This window comes from Coregonus lavaretus, assembly GCF_964263955.1.
Source record: "Coregonus lavaretus genome assembly, contig: HAP1_SCAFFOLD_829, whole genome shotgun sequence".
Lineage (NCBI taxonomy): Eukaryota > Metazoa > Chordata > Actinopteri > Salmoniformes > Salmonidae > Coregonus > Coregonus lavaretus.
Window position 1 is genome coordinate 53,655 of NW_028162652.1, and position 22,740 is coordinate 76,394.

The following is a 22,740-nucleotide window of genomic DNA, read 5'->3' on the forward strand; positions in this document are numbered from 1 at the left end:
AGGCCAAGGCTGCGTGTGGAAGACTTGACAGACCTTGATCAATGGCGCATTCTTGTCTTTTCTTAAGTGTTGCCGATCAGTCTTTGATGTAATGTGACTCTGGACGCCTCCAGAGTAAAATAACAAAAGTTAATCATAGATCAAAATTGCCCCCGTGTCCATCTGTCTTTACTTTGAGCAGAACACTGACAAAATCTGCAGCATCTGAAAGCCCCCCGGGGGGAACGTTATCTCTCAGTACCAACGTTAAGCATTAACATAAAGCCTCTTCTCTTACAAATGTGTTGCTTTGGTTCCCTCTCTCCTGCCTGTTCCAACTATACTTCTATTTTTAAACCAAGGCACCACATTCTTAATAGGAGCAAAGAAGAAGAAAAATCAATGTCCATGTTTTGATTTGATGTGTTCCTAAGATAAGACGGTCTTGAATGGAATATTATGATTAAGGCGAGAAAGAAAGAAGACTTGCGTCATCTTGTGGGCGACACTCAGGGAGGTAAGGGGATTGTATATGGAGGAAACATGGAGGATCCACGACCACAGTCCTGTAGAAAAAACATGGAGGATCCACGACCACAGTCCTGTAGAAAATGATTTCCCTTTATCCTCTTTCTTCATTTTCCCACTGGGCTTGTCTCTAATGTTTGGTCATATGCAGGTGGTGCTTTCAACATCTTTACACCAGGCCATCATTTGTGTGGAATGTGATTCTATCACATGGGGATAGAGAACAATGCACCCAGTGGCAGTGGGGGTGCAAATAAAGAAACTACGTCTCATCTAGAGTTAGCGATAAAATATCTAGTGACAATCTAGCGACATCATGAACATGTATCTGGCTGTGTAAACAGAGCCATGGTTATCAGACTCCTGGTTGAATGTCCCCTGTTTAAACCACAGTGTATTATACTATACAGGGGAAATAGGGGCCGGTGTGTGTGTAGAGGAAGCCATGACATCATGGGGCCACACAATATGTTCACAAACACAAAAACATGGTTGTCTCCACGAGGTCGCGCGAACAGAGTGAGAGAGAAATACCGGACAAACAGTTTTAGCGCTCCCCCCCCTCTCCTGCCAAAGTTTTCAGAAAGCATAACAAGTGGAACCCAGATCGACATACAGCACCATACCATACACCATGCTTAATCAATGCCAAATGGCACCCCATTTCCTTTAGAATATAGCATCTATTCAGCAAAACATCTGAGAATTTGTCCCAAATGGCAACTGATTTCCTTTATAGCGCACTGCTTTTGACCTGGGTCAATAGGGTTCCCCATAGGGCTCTGGTCTAAAGTAGTGCACTATAAAGGGAATAGGGTGTTATTTGGGACGCAGGCCATTGTTTCTGTAGCCTGTTGACCCCTGTGTGCTGTCAGCCAATCCCTGTGCTGTTCCATTTACCTGTGCCTCTCTCAGGACGTTTGGAGAGGGTGGCGGGACACTTGGCTTCAGCAGGGTTCACTGAGAGCATGTCGTCAGCAGCTCCAGCGCGGTTCACCGAGAGCATGTCGTCAGAGGCTTCTGCAGAGACCCCGGCCCAGGGGCCCCATTCAAGGGCTGTCAAGCGTCCATCACCTAAGTGGCTGATACCTGAAGTGCCCTTAATGAATGAGGCCCGCAGATTTTTTGGAGTAGCTCCTCTCTCTCTCTCTCTCTCTCCCTGAGAGCAACGGGGTCAGTCTACTGATTAACTGAGAACGCAGCCGCCCCTCTACCTCTCCCCTACACCTCCTCTCCCCTCCTCTCCTCTCCACCTCCTCTCCTCCCCTCTACACCTCCTCTCCTCTCCACCTCCTCTCCACCTCCTCTCCACCTCCCTCCTCCCTCACTCCTCATACGTATTTGCTTTCTCTCCAACCTGAAGAAAGCTGCTGACAATTTTGCGGCAGCTGTAAAAACACGTTTTAATTATCACTTCCTTATGGAATTTCGTAATTAAACTTCGGTCTGTTTTCCTTCACCATGCAAACCCTTATATTTCTCACTGAGGCACTTCGCTTAAAGTACCGGTAGTTTGATGATGACAAGAAACCATCCTAAAACATCAATTCGCTGAATTGGAAATGACAGCTGATATTGAAAACTCATGCTGCATGCACGTTAAGCGTTCCCCCCGTTCTCTATCTGGAAAAATACATTTGTTAGTATTTGCGGATGAGCCATTCCAGGGCATGCCTGAGTAATTCTTGAAACAGTTGTGGAACTAAATCTGATGAGGAGATTCTGTTGCATTCAGCCGTCGTCAACAAAAAGAAAAAAAAGGGGGGGGCCCAGCCAGGGTTCTTTTCTACAGACACACGCTTCTTCCCACTCCCCTCTCTGGAGGGAGCGCAGAACAACTAGGAGGAGGAGAGGAGAGAGAAAGAGAGGTGACAGATGAAAAACACAAGGGGCCACTATAGAGATTCCCTGCTACAAAACTCCCTTTCAAAGACAGAGGCATTTGAATAATTAAATGACATTCGTCAAGCACCTGTGGAAAAAGAACTTTAAAAAAAAACTACTTCAGAAGAACCCCCGCTTTGAGGCGCTTTGAGGCCTTGGTCCTCAATGTAGCTCATTACCAGTATAAATGACCACTGATGGATGTCTTACCCTCTCCTCCCCCACCTCTCCTTTCCTTCAGACTATGGATAATAGGTTTTAAAGCTTCATTCAGGGAGGAGCACCTTAGCATGCACCTTGTGTACACAGTGATTTCTCCAGCACCGATCAGCGCTCTGTTATTTCAATGCGCCAAACAAGACAAGTTGCCACAAAGGCTCTGAGCTCGGAGACATTCTGCAGAGAGACTCTGGCTGAGACCCAAATGGAACCATACTCTCTTTATAGTGAACTTCTTTTGACCAAGGTCCAATAGGGCTCTGGTCAAAAGTAGTGCACTATATAGGGAATAGGGTGCCATTTGGGATGCAGCTGCTGAAGCTGAACCCCGTCCATCTGTCATGCCAAGACATTCCCTAGCCAGAGAGAGAGAGAGAGAGAGAGAGAGAGAGAGAGAGAGAGAGAGAGAGAGAGATCCTTTAAGGGAGGTGCTTTTACATTGACTTCCTCACAATTACTTTGAACAGCATAAAAAGGGTGAAGAAAGGAAGGGGGGAGAATACAAAGGGTACCCCTCCTCCTCTCCTCCTCCTCCTCCTCCTCTTCTCTCCTACTTCTGTGCCAATTAAGGGTCCCTGGCAGTAGATCTGAGGGTAGGGACTGGGTGCCTGAGATGCCAACACTGACAAACAAAGGCATATGTATCACTCACTCAACTCCCTCTGCCATGCAGTCCAGAGAGGAGGCTGCTACTTAAATACAAGCTGCCTGCCTGCCTGTCTATCTGCCTGCCTGCCTGCCTATCTGCCTGCCTGCCTACCTATCTGCCTGTCTATCTGCCTGCCTGCCTATCTGCCTGCCTGCCTGTCTATCTGCCTATCTGCCTGCCTGTCTGCCTGTCTATCTGCCTGCCTGCCTGCCTGCCTGCCTATCTGCCTGCCTGCCTGCCTGCCTGCCTGCCTGCCTGTCTGCCTGTCTGCCTGCCTGCCTGTCTATCTGCCTGCTTGCCAGTCTCCCTTGACTGACACTGAAAGAGAGAACTCATCCCAATAGCCAAAGTGCATGGGATGCAACCAATCCATGTAGGTCTAGTGTAGTGTAGGTCTACTGTAGGGATAGTTCATGCTGGAATGCCAACAACAGAGTTCAACAACAGAGCTTCAAAACTTCAACAATATGTAGCAGCTTATTTCTTGCAGCTTGTGTGGTAGATTTTTAACTAGCTCTCCCAAGTTAACCCTGGCTATATATTTGTCTATATATTTGCTTACGGTGGGAGTATATAGGTTACAGCCTAGGAAATCATACACCCATACGGTATCCCTTTAGCGTGAACAGTAGGCTTTAGTCTTCCATGATCTCTTCCCATGGTAACAAATAGAAGTAAACCCAGAAGTTGAAGTTAAGCCTTGGCAAATCATTTGACTTGAGTCCTAAGTGTCTTACTGGTGTGAAACACAACACACAGACGGAAAACTGGCTTAGTCCTTGGTTGAACCGCTCTCATAATTAAACACTTACTGTACTATAACAAGTGTGGGAATGGGGGGGTGAGGGGGTTGGTAGGGTGCAACATTCATCATAAAATGCATCTAATAACTCAAGGTTTGGTACAGAGAGAATGTGTTGATTAAAAACCCAACATGTTGTTTTGCCACTTGGAGTGAAATAGGAGAACAGTAATAATCTTGATTAAAAAAAATATATAATAATAATGTTTAGTCATTTAGCAGACGCTCTTATCCAGAGCGACTTACAGTTAGTGAGTGCATAATTATTATAATTTTTTTCATACTGGCCCCCCCAAGGGAATTGAACCCACAACCCTGGCATTGCAAACGCCATGCTCTACCAACTGAGCTACACGGGACCTTGATAAGAGTCTGTGGCTTTTATAAGTGAATCACATTAGAGGGAGGCCAGCTTGTTGTCTGGGGGCACATCGTGTGTCAGAGATATGGTTGAAAAGGTTTCTTCTATTCATGGAGACAACATACAGCATGCACTAGTTTAGATCATTGTGATATGTCACGAGTGTCTCCCAAATGGCACCCTATTCCCTACATAGTGCACTGCTGTTGACCAGGGCCCATATGGCGCTATTTGGGACGAAGTCTCAGACCACCCCGTTCACGAAAATGGATCGCTCCTAACAGACAGTGAGTCACGTGGCCGTGGCTTGCTATATAAAGCAGGCAGACAGGCATCGAGGCATTCAGTTACTGTTCGATTGAACGTTAGAATGGGCAAAACGAGTGACCTGAGCGACATTGAGCGTGGTATGATCGTCGGTGCCAGGCGGACTGGTTCCAGTAATTCAGAAATGTCCGCCCTCCTGGGCTTTTCACACACGACAGTGTCTAGGGTTTATCAAGAATGGTGCGACAAACAAAAAAAATCATCCAGTCAGCGGCAGTCCTGTGGTCGAAAACATCTCGTTGATGACAGAGTTCAAAGGAGAATGGCAAGAATGGTGCAAGCTAACAGGTGGGCCACAAACAGGAAAACAACGGTGCAGTGCAACAGTGGTGTGCAGAACGGCATCTCGGAACGCACAACTCGTCGGTCCTTGTCACGGATGGGCTATTGCAGCAGACGACCACACCGGGTTCCACTCCTATCAGCTAAAAACAAGAAGAAGCGGCTCCAGTGGGCACGCCATCACCAACACTGGACAATTGAGGAGTGGAAAAACATCGCCTGGACCGACGATTCCCAGTTCCTGTTGGGTCATGCTGATGGCAGAGTCAGGATTTGGAGTAAGCATCATAAGTCCATGGACCCATTCTGCCTGGTGTCAACGGTACAGGCTGGTGGTGGTGTAATGGTGTTGGGAATATTTTCCTGGCACACATTAAGTCCCTTGATACCAATTGAGCAATGTTTCCATGCCCTGAGGAACTCAGGCTTCTCTGGAGGCAAGGGGTGGTCCGACCCGGCACTAGGTGGGTGTACCTACTGGCAAATGAGTGTATTATAAAGTCAGCTTCATTATAAAAATGGCATCGGTACACTGTTGGTCTGGCCGGGGTATTCAATCAGGCGTGCTATTGATGTCATGAGAGCGGTTTGAGCAGGGAGCCATGATGAAATGAAATGAGCAACTCATCCAACAACAAGATTCTAGAATCCAATGATCTGTTTTAACAGTTTGCTTTAGAACGACGGTCTCTTCCAGCTTCACAGGATTCTGTTTTACAATTAGTTTTACTGAGGGAAATAATCTAGTATGAGCCACAGTACAACCCACAGTAAACTGATGAAATGAGACAAAAATAATGAGATGGACTCATTTTATATTATATATGGAGGCGCACACACATGTGCACACACACACACAAAGACACACACAGATGCACAGACACACACACACACACAATCACAGAGTACACTTGTACACTACGTCCGTCTGGGGTGGGTCAGAACATTTGAAAGCACCTTCTAATCTGGATTGAATTGAGGACATTTGATGAGCTAGTCCACCCGCAGATCAAAAAGATAGGGCAGAGAACCTGCTGTTGATCTTTCTTCCTCTCCTCTGTCTGTTTTACCTCTCTCTATTCTTCTCTCTCTCTATCCTTCAACATCTGTTCCCTCTTCACACTCAAATGCCTCACATCTTCTGTTAGCCCCACTAACCTCTCAGGGGAGAAAAAGCTTTCTCTTTATAAGCATTGCACAGGACCATGGAAGCATTCAGGAAGAGCGGAATGGATTAAAAAAGAGAGAGAGAGATGGGGAGGGACAGAGAGAGAGAGAGAGGAGAGAGAGAGAGGACAGAGAGGACAGAGAGAGAGAGAGGACAGAGAGAGAGGACACAGAGAGAGAGAGAGAGGACAGAGAGTGAGAGAGAGAGAGAGAGAGAGAGGACAGAGAGAGAGAGAGAGAGAGAGAGAGAGAGAGAGAGATAGAGAGGACAGAGAGAGAGAGAGAGAGTAGGAAAGAGGGACTTCTTCTTCTTCTGAGATATGAAGTCATGAGAAACTCCCTCAGACCAGGTTTAGAAGAAGAGAAGTAGCTCAGCACTGATTTGGTCTTTCAAAGAGCAGAGAAGAAGAACGGCTCATTTGGTGCTCGTCCAGGAACTGGTTCTCATTCAGTCAGAAGGAATGTTCTGAGAGAGGAGGAGGGGAGGGATAGCTGGCAAAAACCCACAGGCTAATTCTGCAAATTAGCTTTCGCCAGACCTCCTGACGGTTGATTATTCATTATCTGAGCAACGCCTCAGTGGAATTACGGTACGCATTAGAACAACAAACAGGCAACCCTTCTTCCCCGAATGAAGACCGCCCGCCGCTGTCTGATTCAGGGGAAGAAGACTGAGGAGAGGGGGGAACCATCCAACCAAGCAACGTTTACAAAAAATCAGCCCCAGGTTTCGGTGTTTGCCAGCGTCTCTAAATGAGCGCATTCAGGGCTAATAACCACAGGCGATGACAGCCAATGGAGGCAGAGAGGAAGGAAAAGCCACTAGGTGTGGTGGTACTGGTGGGCAGAGGCCTCTTCCAGTCCACAGAGCCAGCTGGACTCCCACTCGCATTCCCAAGGCCCTTTTGTAGGTGTATCGGTTTGTGTTTTTAGCCGTAAAAACCCTGGCTTACGGTTACCACAACTCCCTGTCTAATACAGCCTGGGTCTAAATAAACCATGTGTGGTCTTAGAACATGCTGTTGACAAGCTGCCTGCCTCACTCCCTGGGTTAGGGGAGAGAGAGAGAGAGCGAGAGAGAAAGAGAGAAAGAAAGAAAGAAAGAAAGAAAGAAAGAAAGAAAGAAAGAGAGAGAGAGAGAGAGAGAGAGAGAGAGAGAGAGAGAGAGAGAGAGAGAGAGAGAGAGGTAGAGAGGGGGAGAGAGAGAGAGAGAGAGAGAGAGAGAGAGAGAGAGAGAGAGAGAGAGAGAGAGAGAGAGAGAGAGAGTGAGAGAGAGAGAGAGAGAGAGAGAGAGAGAGAGAGAGGTTGGTCTGAGTAAGTCTATCTGAAAGGAGACTTCTTTATACTCTCTCTGATGCCTGTGTGTCCTCTGGTCTGCTAAACAGGACTTCAGGGAAATCTGTCTATAGTGTGGCATGTCAGTCAGGATGTACCAGGCCTACAATGATTCTCTTTATTTAATTTACCCTGACACTGGCCTTGTTATGTTTTGTACAACTTGCATACAGTAAAATAGAGAAGTGACCCACTAATGGCTCTAACAAACCAAGCCATCAACTGTCTCTGTTCTGTACGTTTCAATCAGTATGCTACCGCTCAATCTTGGACAAATTAACAATCATTATTCTAACATCAGAACAAAAAAGTATTGTGTGAGCGAACACAATAAACATAACAAGATAACTAATAATGTAAGCATACTGTGTCCATAACAGGTATATAGGTTATAGGTTGAGAGCTTTTGTGAAAGAGCACAGTTAGAAAGACATGGCATATAGAAGCAAACCGGATGGACATCATGAAAATGATCTGAGAGGTTGAGGAAGTTCAGGAGTAAAAACTAACAAAATAGAATTATTGTAAAATTGACTGTGTCCATAAAATGTATATAGTATGTATAAGCTGGAAGTAGAGGCCTAAGTATTGTTGTTCACTAGTTTACTCCAATTAGGGAAGGGGTGGTGGGGTTGGAAAGTAATAAAGGGAAATATATATTTTTTAAGGATATATATATATATATATATATATATATATATATATATATATATATGAGAAGAAAAAAAACATATGGGGGATTGGAAGTGATGCAGACAATTACATTGATGGAAGTTACAATCTATCTGCAATATTAAAGCTGATCTACCCCCTAAAAGAAAAAATATATAATGTACACAAAAAAAAAAAACCCACATTGAATGGGAATCACGGTGCCATCTTGATTTGACAGATACCAGCGGGGACTCATTCATGCCTGTGAATCCTCGTGGCACTGGAAACCACACACACGGCCTGGCATAGCACCTCAGTAATTTATGCTTATCCAAACACTGTGCATTGTGTCTCTAATGTAAACAGGGAGAACACTGCACCACCTGGTGTGAACTGGGGCCCTGTTGTCACAATTCATTATTTTTTATTTTCATAACACATTAAGGAGAGAACAGATAAACCAAGCCTTTCTACGAATCTGGCGCCTGAAGAATCACTTAATTTGGGCATTGGACAGTAAGGCGCTGAAACATCTCTCTTTTCACAATTCTCTCTGTCTCTCTCTTTCTCCCTCTCTCTCTCTCTCTCTCGCCCCCTCTCTCTCTCTCCTCCCACTCTCTTTCTCTCTCCCTTTCGACCAACACGAAAGGCTGTGGGTGCTAATTACAGTAGCCTTGGCCGTAGTAAAATTAGTTTATGTTCCACATCAAAGTGAATTAGGCAGGCGACGGGCTGATTCAAGGCGACTCTGAAAGAACCATCACCACACTTTTTAATTCATTTCAACCCTCTCTGTCTCTCTTACAGGGAGGGAACAAGGCCTGTGGCAAACGTGTTGGTATTTCCCACGGCCTCGTCCCAAAGAAGTAGTTCCAGCCATGACAATACAAAAATAGACAGAGTCTGCATCCCAAATGGCACCCTATTCCCTTTATAGTGCACTAGTTTTTACCAGTCCCCTATGGGTCTTGGTCAAAGGTAGTGCACTACGTACAGTAGGGAATAGGGTGCCATTTGGGACGCACAGCGCTAGCTCCTCAGCCCTGGAATTGTACTAAAGACAAGGAGCTAGCTAAAACCCTCTGACATCGCTAGCTGTCTCTGTCATCGCTAGCTGTCTCTTGTCTCTGGCATCGCTAGCTGTCTCTGTCTCTCGCATCGCTAGCTGTCTCTGTCTCTGGCATCGCTAGCTGTCTCTGTCTCTGACATCGCTAGCTGTCTCTGTCTCTGACATCGCTAGCTGTCTCTGGCATCGCTAGCTGTCTCTGGCATCGCTAGCTGTCTCTTGTCTCTGGCATCGCTAGCTGTCTCTTGTCTCTCGCATCGCTAGCTGTCTCTGTCTCTCGCATCGCTAGCTGTCTCTGTCTCTGTCTCTCGCATTGCTAGCTGTCTCTGTCTCTGGCATCGCTAGCTGTCTCTGGCATCGCTAGCTGTCTCTGACACATCTAGATGAAGATATATCTCACTAACGGTCTCTCTTTAAAACAGCGTCATTATCATTATCCTTCGCTCAAACAGTGTAAAGATGGACGGGCAGAGAGATGAGACCTACGTGGGGGACAATAAAGCTATCCTGATGTTAGCACAGTTTGACTGGTTGGTTTCACATTGGGTTATGGCTACCAATAGGTGACAGGGAACGAGAGAGAGAGAGGTACACACCACATTCAGCTAACTGTCTGACACCATCTTGTGAGAGAGGTACAAACCACATTCAACTTACTGTCTGACACCATCTTGTGAGAGAGGTACAAACCACATTCAACTAACTGTCTGACACCATCTTGTGAGAGAGGTACCAACCACATTCAACTAACTGTCTGACACCATCTTGTGAGAGAGGTACCAACCACATTCAACTAACTGTCTGACACCATCTTGTGAGAGAGGTACAAACCACATTCAACTAACTGTCTGACACCATCTTGTGTGAGAGAGGTACAAACCACATTCAGCTAACTGTCTGACACCATCTTGTGTGAGAGAGGTACAAACCACATTCAACTAACTGTCTGACACCATCTTGTGAGAGAGGTACAAACCACATTCAACTAACCGTCTGACACCATCTTGTGAGAGAGGTACCAACCACATTCAACTAACTGTCTGACACCATCTTGTGTGAGAGAGGTACAAACCACATTCAACTAACTGTCTGACACCATCTTGTGAGATAGAGGTACAAACCACATTCAACTAACTGTCTGACACCATCTTGTGAGAGAGTGGTACAAACCACATTCAACTAACTGTCTGACACCGTCTTGTGAGGAAATTAACTATAACAGATATTGAATAGCTGTGGTGGTCATGGTGTCGGTCTCAGTCGGTCTCTCTCTCACACCACACACACACACACACACACACACACACACACACACACACACACACACACACACACACACACACACACACACACACACACACACACACACACACACACACACACACACACACTGCTGTGACCCACTCAGTCTGATTATATCTGGACCACGATCACACCGAGCCCTACACTTCCTGTGACAGGCAGAATAGCCCTATGGGAAATTTTACAGGTCACGCAACCCAAGGCATGCTGCTTGCTGCTGTTCTGTTCTGTATATCACACACACACACCATTCCTTCAGCCATTAATCAACAGGTGGTAGAGGTACTTGTCAAAACATTCCTCAGCAGTCAAGGAGACATGGTGGATATAAGAGGAGAGAGATCAGAACATGGACATAATACCACACTGAAAGGAACTCTGTCACATACAGTCATTATCATATCATCATATGTGCGCCACTAGAAATCCCTGCATTAGCATGTTTCTGTTAGCTGATACATCATGAATAAATACACCATACTACTGGCCTGGTAATGTGCCTGGACCTTGTAGGCTAAACTGCAGAGAAAAAAAACTCATAACTGATCCAAATGGTTGCCCAATCAGCCAGGCTAGTTGCAATCATTTCTAAATTAATATGGAATTCAAAACACCAGGCTTTTGAGCGGCTATTCAAATGACAAAAGCTATTCACTGCAGTTTTACAGCCTAGACTAGAGTTGTGTACTCACTTGAAAACAATAATAACATTCTTCATCACATTGTGTTGTTGTAGCATAGGTAAGATACATTTCTTGTCCCTAAAAAACCCCGAAACAGGCTAGCTTTTCGAGCTGCGTACCCGGGGACTGGGAGGGAGTGCATAGGTAGGGCTAGGCTCCCTATGATATCGTTATCTGATCAACTTTTTTTCTGTGTAAATTGACTGGATACATTTACTGCAGTACGAAGCCTAACAGTGAGCTTATGAATTATGGGCTAATATGCATACGCTTCTAACTTAGGCTATAGGCTACCTATGATATCGTTATCTGATCAACTTTTTTTCTGTGTAAATTGACTGGATACATTTACTGCAGTACGAAGCCTAACATTGAGCTTATGAATTATGGGCTAATATGCATACGCTTCTGACTTAGGCTATAGGCTACATCTCAAACCTGTCTGTCTTCGTTGTTCTGTTGCGCAATTACGGCTATTCCTCTTTAAATCTTGTGAAGTCCCAGGAAAAGCCAGACTACAAAAGCTTGTTGGACACTTATTTTCGACTGATTTTCTTTATCCTACTAATAGCCTATTGGTGGAGAAATGCCCCTTGCTCTTGCTTGCTGAATCTAAAATAGGCTACAGCGTTAAGAACGGGCGGGGAGTTTGAAAGGAGAAGCCCATATCTTCCTATAGTATGCATATCTTAACACCAATAGGCTACATCCTGACAACATATCAGTGTCTTGCTAACGTACCTTTCTGGACCTTCTAAACTGTCCAGAATAGATCCAAACTGATCAAAAATAATTGCATAAATCAGGCCTAGGCTGTAGGCCAGTTATTTCGGCTTGAAACAAAACAGGACCTGAGTGCGGTTATTCAAATTAGCCTGCATCACTGCAGTTTACAGCCTGCGGACAATAATTGCGTATTCACTTGACAACAATAATACATTCCCTCATTGCACTGTGTGTAGAATAATGTTGTCTATAAACGTCAGTCTATGCCTAATCAATAGTGGAGCTTTGCGTGCCCGGGGACCACAGAGCGCAGCCTGGAGGAACGCACTACAGATCTGCCATTTCATCATCTGTTAATTTATTTTTCTTGCACTTTGACAGGTAAATATTTAGTCTAGAGCCATACTATTTCGCTAATGAATGGCCTAATATCTAGCTAATATGTAGCTTCTTACTTCGGCTACACATCACTAGCCTCTCTCTTCCAGCTGTTCCAGTGCACAACAGGCTGTAGGCCATGCAAGCCTCTCTGCTATAGGCCATTCATCTGCTCGTGAAATCCCAGGAAAAGCTATAGGCTACAAAAGCTATCCGACATTTATTTATGATATAAAAAAAAAAAAATACTAAGCCTAATAGGGGAGAGAAGCAAGCTTGCTCTTGCGAATTGCTGAATGTAAAACAGGTCTACAGCATAGAACATGTCGCGGAAAGTTGAGGAGAGAAAGTGGCCGGTTATGATAACATTGTTGCACTGATGCATTGCAAAAAGTTACACAGGACAGACAGAGATGAATAAGAATTGACAATCATTAGAAAAAGGGAAATCTCTTGCAAACCACTTGGGCAACGAGGCAATGACATGCTGTACAAGATGCGCAGGCTAAACAGCGTTTGTTGTTGAATTGCTCAATTTAAATACGAGGTGCTCTATTATTTTTCATTAAGCCTACATATACATTTAAGTATTATTTGCATTTGTCACTCTGACAATAAACACACCCTGAAAGCACTGAATTGTCTGAACCAGTATCTGTGGGTTAGAGACCTCATGAATGGTCTAAACCAGTATCTGTGGGTTAGAGACCTCATGAATGGTCTAAACCAGTATCTGTGGGTTAGACCTCATGAATGGTCTGAACCAGTATCTGTGGGTTAGAGACCTTATGAATGGTCTGAACCAGTATCTGTGGGTTAGAGACCTCATGAATGGTCTGAACCAGTATCTGTGGGTTAGAGACCTCATGAATGGTCTGAACCAGTATCTGTGGGTTAGAGACCTCATGAATTGTCTGAACCAGTATCTGTGGGTTAGAGACCTCATGAATGGTCTGAACCAGTATCTGTGGGTTAGAGACCTCATGAATGGTCTGAACCAGTATCTGTGGGTTAGAGACGTCATGAATGGTCTGAACCAGTATCTGTGGGTTAGAGACCTCATGAATGGTCTGAACCAGTATCTGTGGGTTAGAGACCTCATGAATGGTCTAAACCAGTATCTGTGGGTTAGAGACCTCATGAATGGTCTAAACCAGTATCTGTGGGTTAGAGACCTCATGAATGGTCTGAACCAGTATCTGTGGGTTAGAGACCTCATGAATGGTCTGAACCAGTATCTGTGGTTAGAGACCTCATGAATGGTCTGAACCAGTATCTGTGGGTTAGAGACCTCATGAATGGTCTGAACCAGTATCTGTGGGTTAGAGACGTCATGAATGGTCTGAACCAGTATCTGTGGGTTAGAGACGTCATGAATGGTCTGAACCAGTATCTGTGGGTTAGAGACCTCATGAATGGTCTGAACCAGTATCTGTGGGTTAGAGACGTCATGAATGGTCTGAACCAGTATCTGTGGGTTAGAGACCTCATGAATGGTCTGAACCAGTATCTGTGGGTTAGAGACCTCATGAATGGTCTGAACCAGTATCTGTGGGTTAGAGACCTCATGAATGGTCTGAACCAGTAGCTGTGGGTTAGAGACCTCATGAATGGTCTGAACCAGTATCTGTGGGTTAGAGACCTCGTGAATGGTCTGAACCAGTATCTGTGGGTTAGAGACCTCATGAATGGTCTGAACCAGTATCTGTGGGTTAGAGACCTCATGGTCTGAACCAGTATCTGTGGGTTAGAGACCTCATGAATGGTCTGAACCAGTCTCTGTGGGTTAGAGACCTCATGAATGGTCTGAACCAGTATCTGTGTGTTAGACCTCATGAATGGTCTGAACCAGTATCTGTGGGTTAGAGACCTCATAAATGGTCTTGTGTTACCACCTTATTAATAGGCAGTGTGCAGTAGGATGCGTTGATCAGTTGATTGACAGGTGTAGGACTGTAGAATAATAAACGTCCCTCTAGTGTGGATGCCCACCAACGTTTTATAGTTATCGTTATTGGCTTGGTGGATGGCCCGGGCCTTAACTCTGACACAACACAACTAACGTTATTATCACAACAGAACTAGCCTACTAGTAAGCCTAGCTAACGTTATTATCACAACAGAACTAGCCTACTAGTAAGCTTAGCTAAAGTTATTAACACAACAGAACTAGCCTACTAGTAAGTCTAACTAACGTTATCACAACAGAACTAGCCTACTAGTAAGCCTAGCTAACGTTATTATCACAACAGAACTAGCCTACTAGTAAGCCTAGCTAACGTTATTATCACAACAGAACTAGCCTACTAGTAAGTCTAGCTAACGTTATTATCACAACAGAACTAGCCTACTAGTAAGTCTAGCTAACGTTATTATCACAACAGAACTAGCCTACTAGTAAGTCTAGCTAACGTTATTATCACAACAGAACTAGCCTACTAGTAAGCCTAGCTAACGTTATTATCACAACAGAACTAGCCTACTAGTAAGCTTAGCTAACGTTATTATCACAACAGAACTAGCCTACTAGTAAGTCTAGCTAACGTTATTATCACAACAGAACTAGCCTACTAGTAAGTCTAGCTAACGTTATTATCACAACAGAACTAGCCTACTAGTAAGCCTAGCTAATGTTATTATCACAACAGAACTAGCCTACTAGTAAGCCTAGCTAACGTTATTATCACAACAGAACTAGCCTACTAGTAAGTCTAGCTAACGTTATTATCACAACAGAACTAGCCTACTAGTAAGTCTAGCTAACGTTATTATCACAACAGAACTAGCCTACTAGTAAGCCTGGCTAACGTTATTATCACAACAGAACTAGCCTACTAGTAAGTCTAGCTAACGTTATTATCACAACAGAACTAGCCTACTAGTAAGCCTAGCTAACGTTATTATCACAACAGAACTAGCCTACTAGTAAGTCTAGCTAACGTTATTATCACAACAGAACTAGCCTACTAGTAAGTCTAGCTAACGTTATTATCACAACAGAACTAGCCTACTAGTAAGCCTAGCTAACGTTATTATCACAACAGAACTAGCCTACTAGTAAGTCTAGCTAACGTTATTATCACAACAGAACTAGCCTACTAGTAAGTCTAGCTAACGTTATTATCACAACAGAACTAGCCTACTAGTAAGTCTAGCTAACGTTATTATCACAACAGAACTAGCCTACTAGTAAGTCTAGCTAACGTTATTATCACAACAGAACTAGCCTACTAGTAAGTCTAGCTAACGTTATTATCACAACAGAACTAGCCTACTAGTAAGTCTAGCTAACGTTATTATCACAACAGAACTAGCCTACTAGTAAGTCTAGCTAACGTTATTATCACAACAGAACTAGCCTACTAGTAAGTCTAACTAACGTTATTATCACAACAGAACTAGCCTACTAGTAAGTCTAACTAACGTTATTATCACAACAGAACTAGCCTACTAGTAAGTCTAGCTAATGTTATTATCACAATTGAATATACTCTATAAATGGACTCTTTCAAATAATTTAGGGAAGTCAAATCCATCAATTCAGTTGTTTGGCTGTGCCCATAGCAACATTAGAAAATGAGGTGGATAGGTGTAAATTCAACCAACAGACAGGCAGGAAACAGACACAGACAGGACAACAGACAGGCCAACAGACAGGCAGGACAACAGACAGGCAGGCCAACAGACAGGCGGGCCAACAGACAGACAGGACAACAGACAGACAGGCAGGAAACAGACACAGACAGGACAACAGACAGACAGGACAACAGACAGGCAGGCCAACAGACAGACAGACAGACAGACCTCACAGTGTCATCGTTATACTCCCAGCTCCATGAGTTTATTATCAAGACCTTGAAAATCCTGGTGTAAAAAAAAAAGCTTGGGCATATCTGAGGATTTGAAAGTCAAAGCAGCTTTATTGTGCTATTTAAAAGAGAGAAAGGAGAGAGAGGGAAGGTTTTTCAAGTTTACAAAAACATTTATTCTTAAACCTTGGCTGATCACAGTTCCTACTACACACAGGAGGAGAGAGAGAAAAGAGAGAGGGAGGTAGAGAGAGGATAGAGAGAGAGAGAGGTAGGTAGGTAGAGAGAGGATATATATATATAGAGAGAGAGAGAGAGATCAGAGAAAGGGAGGTAGAGAGAGGATATATAGAGAGAGAGAGATCAGAGAGAGGGAGGTAGAGAGAGGATAGAGAGAGAGAGAGATCAGAGGTAGTATGCCAGCTATAACAGAGGAAGGTATTGATGTAAATGATTGAAATGAGCTCTCAAGCCAGAGGGAGGCAAACCACTTGTATATCTTCTACTGCTTGTATATCTTCCCTCTCTTGTTCCCTCCTTCTCTCTCTCTCTCCCTACCTCTGTCCCCTCCATCTCCCCCCTCTCTCGCTACCTCCTTCCCTCTCTCTCTATCCCCGCCTCTCTCCCCATCCCCGCCTCTCCCTCCCCCCCCCGCCTCTCCGTCCATCCCCCCCCGCCTCTCCCTCCCTCCCTCCCTCCCTCCCCATCCCCCCCGCCTCTCCCTCCCCACCCCCCCCGCCTCTCCCTCCCTCTCTCCCCCTCCTCCTCTCTCTCTCTCTCCCTCCCTCCCCCCCTCCCCCTCCCCCCGCCTCTCCCTCCCCCCCTTCCCACCCCCCCCGCCTCTCCCTCCCTCCCCCTCCTCCTCTCTCTCTCTCCCTCCCCCTCCCCTCCCTCCCTCCCTCCCTCCCTCCCAGTGGCTGTGGCTGTTGGTTCTTTATGTAATGCCAGGTCCTGTTGCCAAGAAGACGGCGGAAGGAGAGGAGTGTTGCTCTGCACTAATTAATCCAACAAACTTCAGAGCCAACCTGCTGAGAGACGGAGGTCCAACACTGTGTGTGTGTGTGTGTGTGTGTGTGTGTGTGTGTGTGTGTGTGTGCGCGTGCGTGCGTTCCAACACTGTAAACCAAACCTCCTTGTGCCCCGTTCAGCCAAAAACCCTCCGCAACCATTAAGCAAATATTCTCAATAGGATCAGCGTGTGGGGGTTAACTGGAGGGAGGGTAGTGGGCTAGTGGGGGTTAACTGGAGGGAGGGTAGTGGGCTAGTGGGGGTTAACTGGAGGGAGGGTAGTGGGCTAGTGGGGGTTAACTGGAGGGAGGGTAGTGGGCTAGTGGGGGTTAACTGGAGGGAGGGTAGTGGGCTAGTGGGGGTTAACTGGAGGGAGGGTAGTGGGCTAGTGGGGGTTAACTGGAGGGAGGGTAGTGGGCTAGTGGGGGTTAACTGGAGGGAGGGTAGTGGTAGCGGGCTAGTAGGGTAAGCCAGGTTAATTCATCTGTACAGGCTCAGGCTCCCAGTTTCAACAGAGGTCTCTGGACGGTTCAGCTAGATGAGCATCTCATGGTGGAACCTGGAAGGAATACTGAGCCTGCGTTCCAAATGGCACCCTATTCCACTACTTTTGACCAGGGCCCATAGTTGAATAGGGGGCCATTTGGGACACACCCCTATGTATGCATTGTGGTGCAGTTCAGTGGAGACATGGATAGCTAAGGATGTCTGGACACAGCATTGAGATCTTAGTCCACATGTTTGGTTTGATTCCATAAACATGTAGACAGTACAGTTCCTGTGTTTGGTGTGAAACCATTAACATGTGGACAGTATAGTACAGTTCCTGTGTTTGGTGTGAAACCATTAACATGTGGACAGTACAGTACAGTTACTAATAATTACGTGAGATAGAAGGGAACCGGTGGCGTTCAAGAAATCAATCTCATTTCTCACTGCTTTAACTGTTCCCGTGCAACAACATCTTCATCTGTTTGGGTCTGGGACGTCTAATCTATCTCTCTTCATGTGAAAAGTGATATGAGTGATTCCACTGGCTCTGTATTGTCCCTGTGAATCCTGATGTGAATGATGTGAAGGATGCCCTAGGGCTTGCTAGTGTTGGATGTGTTCCCTAGCGGGCTCATCAAACTAATGGAAGAACAGGCGTTATGATGACTGAACGTCAGACAGACATTACTCCCTTGACAAGTGGACCGATTAGACCAGACGGGTTTTGAGTGAAGGGATCTACCCAGGGCAACATTAGCCTGTGTGTGTGTGTGTGTGTGTCTGTGTGTGTCTGTCTGTGTGTGTGTGTGTGTGTCTGTCGGTGTGTGTGTGTGTCTGTCTGTGTGTGTGTGTGTGTGTGTCTGTCTGTGTGTGTGTGTGTGTGTGTGTGTGTCTGTCTGTGTGTGTGTGTGTGTGTGTCTGTCGGTGTGTGTGTGTGTGTGTGTGTGTGTCTGTCTGTGTGTGTGTGTGTGTGTCTGTCTGTGTGTGTGTGTGTGTGTGTGTGTGTCTGTCTGTGTGTGTGTGTGTGTGTCTGTCGGTGTGTGTGTGTGTGTGTGTGTGTCTGTCGGTGTGTGTGTGTGTGTGTGTGTGTGTGTCTGTGTGTCTTAGGGCAACATTAGCGTCTGCAGGATTCAACTGTCGTTTAGAGATGCAGCTTAGTGAGTTCACCTCCCTCATCACAACACATAGGATGCGTCCCAAATTGCACCCTTTTCCCTATATAGTACACTACTTCTGACTAGGGCCCATAGAGCTCTGGTTGGACGTAGAGCACCATGTAGAATAGGGTGTCTCTGGTTAGACGTAGAGCACCATGTAGAATAGGGTGTCTCTGGTTAGACGTAGAGCACCATGTAGAATAGGGTGTCTCTGGTTAGACGTAGAGCACCATGTAGAATAGGGTGTCTCTGGTTAGACGTAGAGCACCATGTAGAATAGGGTGTCTCTGGTTAGACGTAGAGCACCATGTAGAATAGGGTGTCTCTGGTTAAATGTAGAGCACCATGTAGAATAGGGTGTCTCTGGTTAGACGTAGAGCACCATGTAGAATAGGGTGTCTCTGGTTAGACGTAGAGCACCATGTAGAATAGGGTGTCTCTGGTTAGACGTAGAGCACCGTGTAGAATAGGGTGTCTCTGGTTAAACGTAGAGCACCATGTAGAATAGGGTGTCTCTGGTTAAACGTAGAGCACCATGTAGAATAGGGTGTCTCTGGTTAGATGTAGAGCACCATGTAGAATAGGGTGTCTCTGGTTAAACGTAGAGCACCATGTAGAATAGGGTGTCTCTGGTTAGACGTAGAGCACCATGTAGAATAGGGTGTCTCTGGTTAAACGTAGAGCACCATGTAGAATAGGGTGTCTCTGGTTAGACGTAGAGCACCATGTAGAATAGCGTGTCTCTGGTTAAACGTAGAGCACCATGTAGAATAGGGTGTCTCTGGTTAGACGTAGAGCACCATGTAGAATAGGGTGCAATTTCGTCAACTCCACCACACCCCATCTCTCTCTTTTCGATAATTTACATAAATTCATGTCCCGGCTGGCAGCCCTTTCTCTCTCAGAAAAATGTTTACACACACACAGACAGAGACAGAGACAGAGAGACAGAGAGACAGTTCTCATTGCGTGTATTGCATTCAAAGAGCGGTGGTAAACTGTTTGACAGCTGCATAAGCATTAAACCGTAAGTTCGCATGGCCTTGCAACACAAACACACGCCGACTGCAGGGGAAAAGAAAACAAATCCCTACATGAAGAATGACGTAGTGTATCAATGATCGAGGTCAGGGCCTTCATTTGGAAGGAGAGGGAGAGAGAAACACTTTAATCTTCAAGTACGCGACTACAAAACCTTAAGCTGAATCTGCGGTATCCACGACGCCCTTTGGCAATCACACCTTTAATGTGATGCTTATAATAGACTTTCTATGTGTTTAATCTTACACCTGCCCCAGGCACTTCACTTTATGGACCTTATACGTTATGACTTGCATTGCTTTTTCCCCTCTGCTCTTCAAACTCAGATGTGTAAAAAAAATTAAAAAATAAAACGTTTTTACTTTTACAGCGGTTACCTCCCGGCTCCTACCGCCCCCCCCCCCCCAAAAAAAAAAAATCTCCCATGTCCTCCCACTTGTCACTTTTCCAGGTACCCACCATGAGGTGTTGTTTTGAAATTATCTCCCCCAAACAAAAAGGGGACTGTTTAAAACACTTGTGGCCGACGTTCAGATGCTTTACGAGCAACGCTCAGTTACTATATTTAATGTGTGTGTGTGTGTGTGTGTGTGCACGCCACTGGAGGGTTATTTGCCAGCTGTGTAATGCTTATAGGGCTCAGTCTGCAGAGAGGATGGATGGAAAAGTTTGCGTTGTAAAGGACTGCCACATCAACCTTGTATGCCAGGCTTAACGTTTCCCTATAGAAGGACTGCCACAAATCACCCTTGTTTAGCCTTGTATGGCAGGCTTAGCGTTTCCCTATAGAAGGAGTGAACAACAGATGTCATGCATGCACGTACTCAAACTTTTAAAATGGTCTGCTCTGCTACAGCTAACTGATCCCTTCTGGCTGCCCTGCCCAGCCGCCACAAGTGCGACAAAGTGCTGGAGAAATCTGATGACAGAACTCTCAGCACCTCAGACAGGACTGTTCCTGGTGTTACTGACAGAGAGAGACAGAGACAGAGAGAGAGAGAGAGAGAGAGAGAGAGAGAGAGAGAGACAAAGGGAGTGAGAGACAGATAGAGAGACACAAAGGGAGTGAGAGACAGAGAGAGACACAAAGGGAGTGAGAGAGAGAGAGAGACAGAGAGAGAGAGACAGAGAGAGAGCACAGGAGCAAGCCTGTCACCTCTCCACTGGACAGAGAGAAAGAAAGGGGAAAGTGAGACAGAGAGAGAGAGAGAGGGGGGGGGGGAGAAGAAAGGGGTGAAGGAGAGTGAGTGAGTGAGGGGGGGAAGAAAGAGAGAGCTGCCGACCAGCTCTTTCATCTTTCATCCTCTGAGGTCTGTGAAACATCTCAAGATATTAGTTCCTGTCTGATGCCAGCGGTGCAGGGCCAGGCAGGCTGGTCCATACTGAGAGCTGGTCCTCGTCTGGCCAGGACGGTGTGCTAGCTTGGCAGCCAGGTATAGCTCTCCATGCCATGCAGTGAGCCTGCTATTCCTGGGGAGCTGTGAAATCTCTATGTGTCCTGTTGAATTGCCATAAATGACAGGGGAATATAGAGAGAACCAGCACCACCAGGAATGTATGTTTTTAAATCTATTTTTAAGTAGCTGGGTCAGCATCAGGGCCACTAGCCTAAACGTGGGGCGGACATTTGGGTTGTGTTTCTGAAATCCGCTGACAATAATAATAGTTTTAAATGGGTTTTTTTTTTAGATCCGTTTCTGTTACAGGGGATAGAAACTCCACCTGGGATTTCAGATTTTCTTATAATATTTTAAGACCTGAAAGTATGCATAATACAATACAAGTCTGCATAAAACCTAAGTCTGCTTTTAATTACTGTAGTAATAGTAGCAATAGAGCAAGAAAAAAAACGTGGTAATTCTCAGCATAAACTTTATCCAACTTAACTTAAGCATTTACTCAGTAGGCTATGTGGCCCATGTAGAAATTGATAAAACAGTTCTGGAGTCGCACCGTGATTGAACCGACTGAGCCATTGCTGAGTAATAAGTTCAGTTAAAATTCATCTGTAACCTATTAACATGGAAGAAGTGATCAGCTATAGCATACTCTTTGAATAATATTTGTCCATCTAAAATGGTATACAAAATCATCTGGTGTAAATTGAAACACGCAAATAAAAATGTAGACTATATGCAACTAAATCCTATCCATACAATGCTCCGAAAGTAACATGAGTTTATTTGCCTGACAAGACCACGTGAAGGTTAACATTTGGAAAACAGCTTGCACGTTACTCTCTCTGCGAGCCGAGACCAAATGAGGCTGGCTTCATATCTGTCAAAGTTGACTAGCCTTCATTACTGTAGTACAGAGAGAGAGAGAGAGAGAGAGAGAGACGCACGAAAACAAGCGCTCTTTCCTAGTTGGTTAGTTAGTAGGCTAGAAGCCCGTACGGTGCCAAGGTGCACAGGTGCCCCGTTCTCACAGCTCACGAAGGACAAAATAACCGAAATGAGACTTACAGATAAGAAGTAAAGACGCTAAGGTTGGCTGGAATTGCCGTGAGCCCGAGATCCGAGCAGTCGACTCGTTGAAGCATGCCGTCCTCCTCGCAGTGACAGCGGGACGGGCAGTCACCGACCTGAGCTCCCATCTGCGATATCGCCCCGCATTCCGCGACCACCAGCAATAAGATGATTAAAACTTTACGGGGATGCAACATCTCCACCGTTTTTTAGAGGGAAAAACTAAATCACAGGTGCTGAAAAAAGTTGATTAAAACTTCTTTAAGGGTTTGCCGCCGCGGTTTCAGTAAGTCCTTCCCAAGTCTCTCAGTCTTCGGCTGTCTGCATGTGTCGATGTATCAAGCCTTCTGGCTCCGGCGCATGGAGTGTTCAGACAGCGTGTACCCTCGGTTCCTATTCTCTGAGATCCATCCTTGAAATGCT

At 45.4% G+C, this 22,740-nt stretch overlaps 1 protein-coding gene across 1 annotated transcript in view; it reads right to left on the reverse strand.

Annotated features, from left to right (window-relative positions):
* The window catches only part of LOC311119058 (leucine-rich repeat-containing G-protein coupled receptor 5-like), a gene marked incomplete at its 3' end in the record, with an annotated part of 76,030 nt that extends 53,645 nt beyond the window's left edge, over window positions 1-22,385 (reverse strand). The window contains exon 1 of the mRNA XM_084193810.1: window positions 22,315-22,385. The remainder of the gene's footprint in view (window positions 1-22,314) is intronic.
* Between the last annotated feature and the right edge of the window lie 355 nt (window positions 22,386-22,740).